Source organism: Ursus arctos, unplaced genomic scaffold (genome assembly GCF_023065955.2).
Source record: "Ursus arctos isolate Adak ecotype North America unplaced genomic scaffold, UrsArc2.0 scaffold_12, whole genome shotgun sequence".
In the NCBI taxonomy this organism is placed as follows: Eukaryota; Metazoa; Chordata; class Mammalia; order Carnivora; family Ursidae; genus Ursus; species Ursus arctos.
Window position 1 is genome coordinate 43,905,284 of NW_026622786.1, and position 7,602 is coordinate 43,912,885.

Consider the following 7,602-nt stretch of genomic DNA (forward strand, 5'->3'; position numbering starts at 1 on the left):
AGCGGGGAGTCTGCTTGAGGATTCTCTCCCTCCCTCCCCCCACTTGTGCTCACCCTCTATCTCTCTCTCCCTCTTTTCCTTTCCCTCCGCCTTCCTCACACTCTCTCTTTCTCTAAAATAAATATTAAAAAAAGTAAAAAGTTCATCTCTGCCTCTAGACCTGTGCTGTGTGCTGTGTAATATAGCTAAATGGGACACTTCCGATAACGGCCAATCTAAACTGAGATGTGTTGCAAAGTATAAAACACACACCCTATTTCAAAGACTTAGTGGGAAAAATAAACTATAATATCTCATTAACAATTTAAAAAGTATTGATTGTTGAAATAATATTTGGCCATATAGGGATAAATAAAACTATATTCTTAACGTTAATTTCATCTATTGCTTTTTACTTTTCCCCTCTTTTTCTTTACCTTTTTTAAAGTAACCTCTACACCTAACGTGGGGCTCAAACTCACAACACTGAGATCAAGAGTGTCATGCTTTACCAACCAAGCCAGCCAGGTGTCCCTCTTTTTACTTTTTTTAATTTTGACTAATAGAAAATTTGTGATTACATGAGATAGATCATATTATATTTCTGTTGGACAATGCTGCTGTAGTCACTGAGCTTTATGGGAGCTGTAGCTGTGTCTGCTTTGTTCACCATTACATATTCTGTGAATGAAAAAAGTTTTTCTTTACCTACAATTTTGTTCAAAGCCCATATTGTGACTATGAACATAGTTTCCTTAGCATTTGGCATCTAAGCTGTTTCTAGTCTAACATCTTTATGTCATGGAATAGCATATCCAGGACAAACAATACCATATTTTACCTAAGATGCCATTGATTATAAGATACATCCCAATTGAAAAGATAACAAATGTGGAAAAAAACAGCCAATGGCTATCAACCTAAACCTTATCCAGATTTTTGAGATGTTAAATATGAAAAAATGTGCATTTTGGAATCAATGAAATATAATAACTGAGTCATTCTGAAATATCAAATGTAGAAGCACAATATTATATGTTCCATGCCCCATATCCCACTTGTAAAAGGATATTACTTTCTATACATTGTATGACATTTCTGATATCTCTACTCTTCCATTTTTTTATTCCATTCAAGCAAATGAAATCTTGTCTACAGTCTTAGGATTGTATGCCTTCCTAACTAAGTAGTATCAAAAGGAACTGGATAGGTAAGATGTGGGTATAGAAGGAATAGAATTCTGAAGCCATTTATTTTTTAAGATTTTATTTATTTATTTATTTATTTGAGAGAAGCAGGAGGAGGAGCAGAGGGAGAGGGACAAGTAGAATCCATGCTGAGCTCAGAGCCAACTTGGGGCTCAATCTCAGGACCCTGAGATCATGACCTGAACCGAAATCAAGAGTCGACTGCTTCTTTTAGGTACAAAACAGTATCTTTATTTCCAGTAAGAGTTGATATTTGTTCAGAATACATTATAATTTACTCTGTTTCATAGTGAATTGCCATTTCCCTGTTGTTCACTTGTGTTTTTCTCTTGGTAATTGGGTCTATGACATGGTATAAATATACACTATCATTAAAATCTTCTGAGACAGCTCAGTTATATATACGGTTTATATTTTTGTGATATGTGATTTCACGCACTATTACTTGGTTATTACAATCTAATAAAAATATGGCCAATTAATTTTCTTTCTTAAAGCTCTGTACATTAAAATAAAATTTGGCTTCCACTAAATTGAATCATAATTCTAACAAACATTCTTTTCCAACAATACGTATGTTTTCAATTGTGTCAGATTAAAGATAATTTTCAAGAACTTTAGGAAATTTAATTAGTTTGAGTTACTTAATTAATAATCATGGCAAGCCTAGATTGTTTCTTGGATAGAATATTAAAACCTTGATTACTGAGCATAATATACTTTTGGTTCTTATTTCAATATGCTATGGATTAAGTGATATCTTTGAGTTAAGTTAATAAATGGTTCTTTTTGCCACTTTAAGGTATAAAAGGACAGGTACAGCTGTATAAAATTGTGTTAATATTCATGAACTTTGGGGCGCCTGCAATAATGACAGAGAAATACAACTATGTACGTGTTTTTATTTTTCAAGAGAAAATAATAGTATGTTTCAAATTATCAGTTTGTTCTAGAATATGGAACGGCATTGTGAAAGACAAAATTTGAGGGAAGTGGATTTTGTCTGTCTTGGTGTGTAATCCCAGAGTCTGAAAAGATACTGGGCTATGCTACAATTTTGGCAAAGTTCATTCTGTTTTAACGGGCTTGCTTCCTTGGCTCATTCACCAATCCCGAAAGTAAAAGGTTCGTCTTTACCTTCTGCTTAGATAGCAGAGATTTTGTCTTACCAGAATAAATCTTCTATGCTCTATATGTTGACTTTATCATATCTTTAATTATTAAAAAGAAAAAGGAGCAAACATTCCTCATTTGAGAAATGTCTTAAGTTCTTATAATCATGCTACAGTACATTCTTCTGTATTCATTTTTATGTATTGTCCCTTTAATTAAATAGATAACCAAGCCTTCTTTTTCAGGCACCTATAATCCTATCTTAATCAAATGATCAAATTATCTCTGACATCTCTTTTAATTTTGCCTTCCCAAGGTCAAATCTTGAACAAAGAAAAATAAAAATTTCAGGATCTATTTTACACCTAAATGTATCTGTGAAATTTCCTGCGGGAGGGAGGACCAGGATGGAGGAATCTATTCTTTCACTTTATAAAAAGAAAGGTATTAGGGGCACCTGGGTGGCTCAGTTGGTTAAGTGTCCACCTTAGGCTCAGGTCATGACCCCAAGACCGTGGGATCCTGGGATCAAGCCCTGCATCGGGATCGAACCCTGCATCAGGCTCCCTGCTCAGTGGGGAGCCTGCTTCTCCCTCTCCCTCTGCCACTAGTGGCTGCTTGTGCTGTCTCTCTCTCTCTCTCTGTCAAATAAATAAAATCTTTTAAAAAATTAAAAAATAAAAAGATATTAGAAATAATTAAGTTTACTTTATGTGCTCCGTATTTCTTAATTATCAACACTATTGTGTGAGCTTTATAGGAAAAGTTGGTAAATAAATCAACTCAGCCTTCTTTAGCTTAAATTTGTTTAGTTAAAATGTTATTAACATAAACATGGCCAAAATTGTGTACTTTATGAAAAGGACATGGAGATTTGCCACTGTTGTTTCCCCCAGGGGAAATAATTGTTAAATTCTTGTGAAACAGTTATGCACTGTGTTTTCACAGAGATTTTTTTTACTTTCATTCTATTATTGGATATAGTAATTACCTATAACCTTCAGTCTTAGTCATTGCAATGGAGTGAATATTTCTGTCCCCCCCCAAATTTTTAATGTTGAAATCTTAGTCCCCAGTGTGATGGTATTAGGAAGTGAGGGTTTGGGGAGGTAATTAAGTCACATTAAAGTGGAGTCCTCATGGATGGGATTAATGCCCTGTAAAAAGGGACCCCAGAGGGCTCTCTGACCCTATTTCTGCCATGGGAGGATATAAGAAGTTAACAGTCTATAACACAGAAGTGGGCAGGTGCTTTGATATTGGACTTTCCAGCCTCCAGAATTTTGAGAAAGCAAAGTTGGTGGTTTAATCCAGTCTATTGCTTTGTTACAGCAGCCTGAGCTAGGACAGTCATTTACAGATCGTTTCTGTTTTTCTCTGATGCTAGCTTGAAGGCTCTCTTATAAGCTGTAGGCCAAAGTTTGCACGTTCAGGGACAGTCTCAAAGCCTCATGGAAAGTATCAGGTACTTTAAACTATTGTAGATACTTTCAAGAATAGTCTTTTGGGTACAGACTTCCAAGTGGACATAGCTTAGACAAATTTCACAGCATACCATTAGACTGAGTCAGGATTTCTAGGACTCTTTAGTCTGGAAGGAGAGGCTTCTTGAAAGCAGTTTACTGACTCAAAATCCAGCAGAAAAATTACAGAGAACTGAATGAGCCAATGAGGGGAACTTAATCATAGTTACTTATTTGGAATATTGTTCATGCAGTTATAATGTTCTGTTTCTATGGATATATGAGGAAGCCCTTTTTAATTCTTAGGCTCTCCTCAATTTAGTGGACTGTGTTTTTGTAAACTGGAAATTGGTGTCTGGTACTCACTGAGTCCCTAGAATTGAGAAGCATTTTCTGAGTCTCCTTACACTTTATGGCAATATTCAAAATGAATCTGTACTCCTGTTTACCAGGATATAATTAAACAAATTGATTGTGTACCCAAGGCTATTCCTGGAGTGTCATATTTGAGAATAATTCTCATGTAATCAGGTTTGAAAAGTACATTAAGAAAACAAGTTGTGTATATTGAGTCACTGCTTTAGATGCTGTCCCAGTAAAACTGGAATGGTACAGGGTTCCAGTCTTACAGGTGGTAAGGAAGTGCCCTTTTTAGCAAGCCAGGAACTGTAGAAAATTTTGGAGATGCTGAGGAGAGAAATTCACCCAAATTCTTAGGTACTACTAGAGAACTCTGGTACAGAGTTTCTTGGGCTTGGTTCCATAGCCTTGAGATAGCAAATTAGAGAGGCTTTTTTTTTTAATTTTTTAAAGATTGATTGATTGATTGATTGATTGATTGAAGAGAGAGTGAGAGCAGGGAAAGGGGCAAAGGGAGAGACTATCCATGCAATCATGACCTGAGCTGAAACCAAGAGTCAGATGCTTAACCTACTGAGCCACACAGGTGTCTGTAGAGGCTTTTAAAAGTCTAATTTGAGTGTTCTTATGAAAACTTTCAGACAGAAGTTAATCCTGCAGTTTTGGTAATTGTTCAGCACAGTATGTCTCTGGATTTGCAGAGTAAATTCAAAGAGGCTTATATGGTTAATTAACACTGTGGCAATAATCTGGCCAAACATAATGAAACCTGTCTTTTTGTATCAAGAGTAATCTTGGCAGGTTATTTACGATCACAAGGAAGAGGCTGTCAAGAAACATTGTCAAAAACACAGAAATGAATAAAAGGAATGACTGAGTGTTCTTTCAGTGGAGGGCTAGGTATTATCTAATGGACCCTGAGGGTATTACCTGAAGGGGTATATACCTGTGATTGTCTTTCTATTGGCTAGGCTGTTTTACAACTCTGTAAACTTAAAAGTTAAATTATAGAAAATGGATAGTAATGCAAATGAACAATGAAGTACAGTTGAATTTTGCTCCAAGGAAAAGATGACCCCTGTAGATTTTTTTGCCCTATGAGTTATTAAAGTTTTATATCTATTAGCAAATTCTTTTAAGTATTTGATTGCCTATATATCTGTTCTTCAAATTCTCCCTTATATCAGTTTTAACATCCTATTAGTTCCCTCATTCATTAGTGAGTTAAATGAAATCTTCAACACTTTTTTTTTTTTTTTTTTAAGTGCTTCCTGTAGGATTTAATCTTCGGTCTCCAAAGACCTTTTGTAGTATTTGATCATGGGTAATGCATTCAAATTAATGGACATCATTCCAGAGGCCATATAAACAGCCAGTTTTTAAATCCAGAGGAGTCTTGGAATGATCTCTACCTTTTTATGCAAATTGGTGACTATGGCACATTCCTTAAATAGTCATTAAATTTGCCGGAAACATACCAGCTATGTTACAACCATCAATTCACAGATGTAGGCAACTAAGAATCATGTTTGTAGTCTAGGACTCTCCCCATGCTGTCCATAATGGCCCTAGCCAGTTATGTAAGTCACGAGAAATCAAATACATAAATATTAAGTCTTATTCTATCATTGGATCAAAGAAGCAGAGAAAGCTAGGCTACAGAACGAGAAAAAATGAAACATGCCAGTGAGAAGTAGAGTTGAAAGGTAGAAAAACAGTATTTCATGGATTTCTAAAGACTATTTGGGTCCTAGACACTTCCTAAAACTGACTCCATTCCTGCCCTTAGGATCCATGACGCACTTCAATACACTCAAAAGACATTTGTTCACTTTTTTCATAAAGTAGCTTAAGTTCATTTGTGTTCTTTGCGACTAAAAAGTCTTATTTGATAGTTACAAAATTGCTTAATACTTATAATCAAGGGTACTTTAATAATTATTTTCATCATCATATGACTTTGGAATACATGTATATGTCTAGAAGCCTTATGTTTAGAATTCGTAGGTAAATTTTTGGAGTTATGTATTGGAAGTTCAAATCTGCATTTGGAAAATATTCTGTTTAACTTGTAATTTCTGTGTAATACTCTTAATTTTTTTCTTTTCAAATTTTTATATAAATTCTAATTAGTTAACATATCATATAATATTGGTTTCAGTAGAATTTAGTGATTCATCACTATGTACAACACCCAGTGTTCATCATAACAAATGCCCTTCTTAATATCCATCACCCATTTCACTCATCCCCCACCCACCTCCATCAACCCTCAGTTTGTTCTCTATCCTTAAGAGTCTCTTACGGTGTGCTTCCCATTATCTTTTTTTTTCCTTCCCATATGTTCATCTGTTTTGTTTCTTAAATTCCACATATGAGTGAAATTGTATGGTATTTGTCTTTCTCTGACTTATTTTGCTTGGCATAATACACTCTAGTTCCATCCACATCCTTGCAAATGGCAAGGTTTCATTCTTTTTTAATGGCTGAGTAATATTACATTGTATATATATACCACATCTTTATCCATTCATGTCGATGGACACTTGGGCTCTCCATAGTTTGGCTATTGTTGATAATGCTGCTATAAACATCAGGGTGAACGTAGCCCTTCGAATCTCTATTTTTGTATCCTTGGGTAAATACCTAGTAATGTAATTGCTGGATTGTAGGGAAGTTCTATTTTTAACTTTTTGAGGAAACTACATACTGTCGTCCACAGTGGCTGCACCAGTTTGCATTCCTACCAACAGTATAAGAGGGCTGGTTCCCCTTTCTCTGCATCCTTGCCAACATCCGCTGTTTCCTGTGTTGTTAATTTTAGCCATTCTGACAGGTGTGCAGTGGTATCTCCATGGTTTTGATTTGCATCTCCCTGATAATTAGTGATGTTGAGAATCTTTTCATGTCTGTTAAGTCATTTGGATGTCTTCTTTGGAGAAATATCTATCATGTCTTCTGCCCATTTCTTAATTGGATTATTTGTTTTTTGGGTGTTGACTGGTGTCCTTATACGAAGAGAAAAACACCAGAGCTTTCTCTCTCACCATGCATGTGCAGACAAGAGGCCACGTGAGAACACAGTAAGAAGGTGGCACTTTACAAGCCAGGAAAAGAGCTCACCAGAAACCAACCTAGATAGCACCTTAATCTTAGACTTCGAGCCTCCAGAACTGTAAGAAACTAAACTGCTGTTTAGCCACCGACCCTGCAACATTTTATTATGGCAGCCCTAGCCCACTAACACAGGTAGGAAATTTTAGCCCCACACTTGACCTCTGAGGAGATAAGGGCTGAAGATTCTGCATAAAAACTCTTGAATAAGAGATTCAGGAGTTTCCAGGCTGGGGAACACACTGAGGCATTAGGAGGGTGATGCATTAAGAGCAGGTACGAAAGCTCTGTGTCTTCCCCTATACCACCTTCCCCTGTACATCTATCTGTTTCATTTGGCTGTTCCTCAGTTGTAGACTTTATAA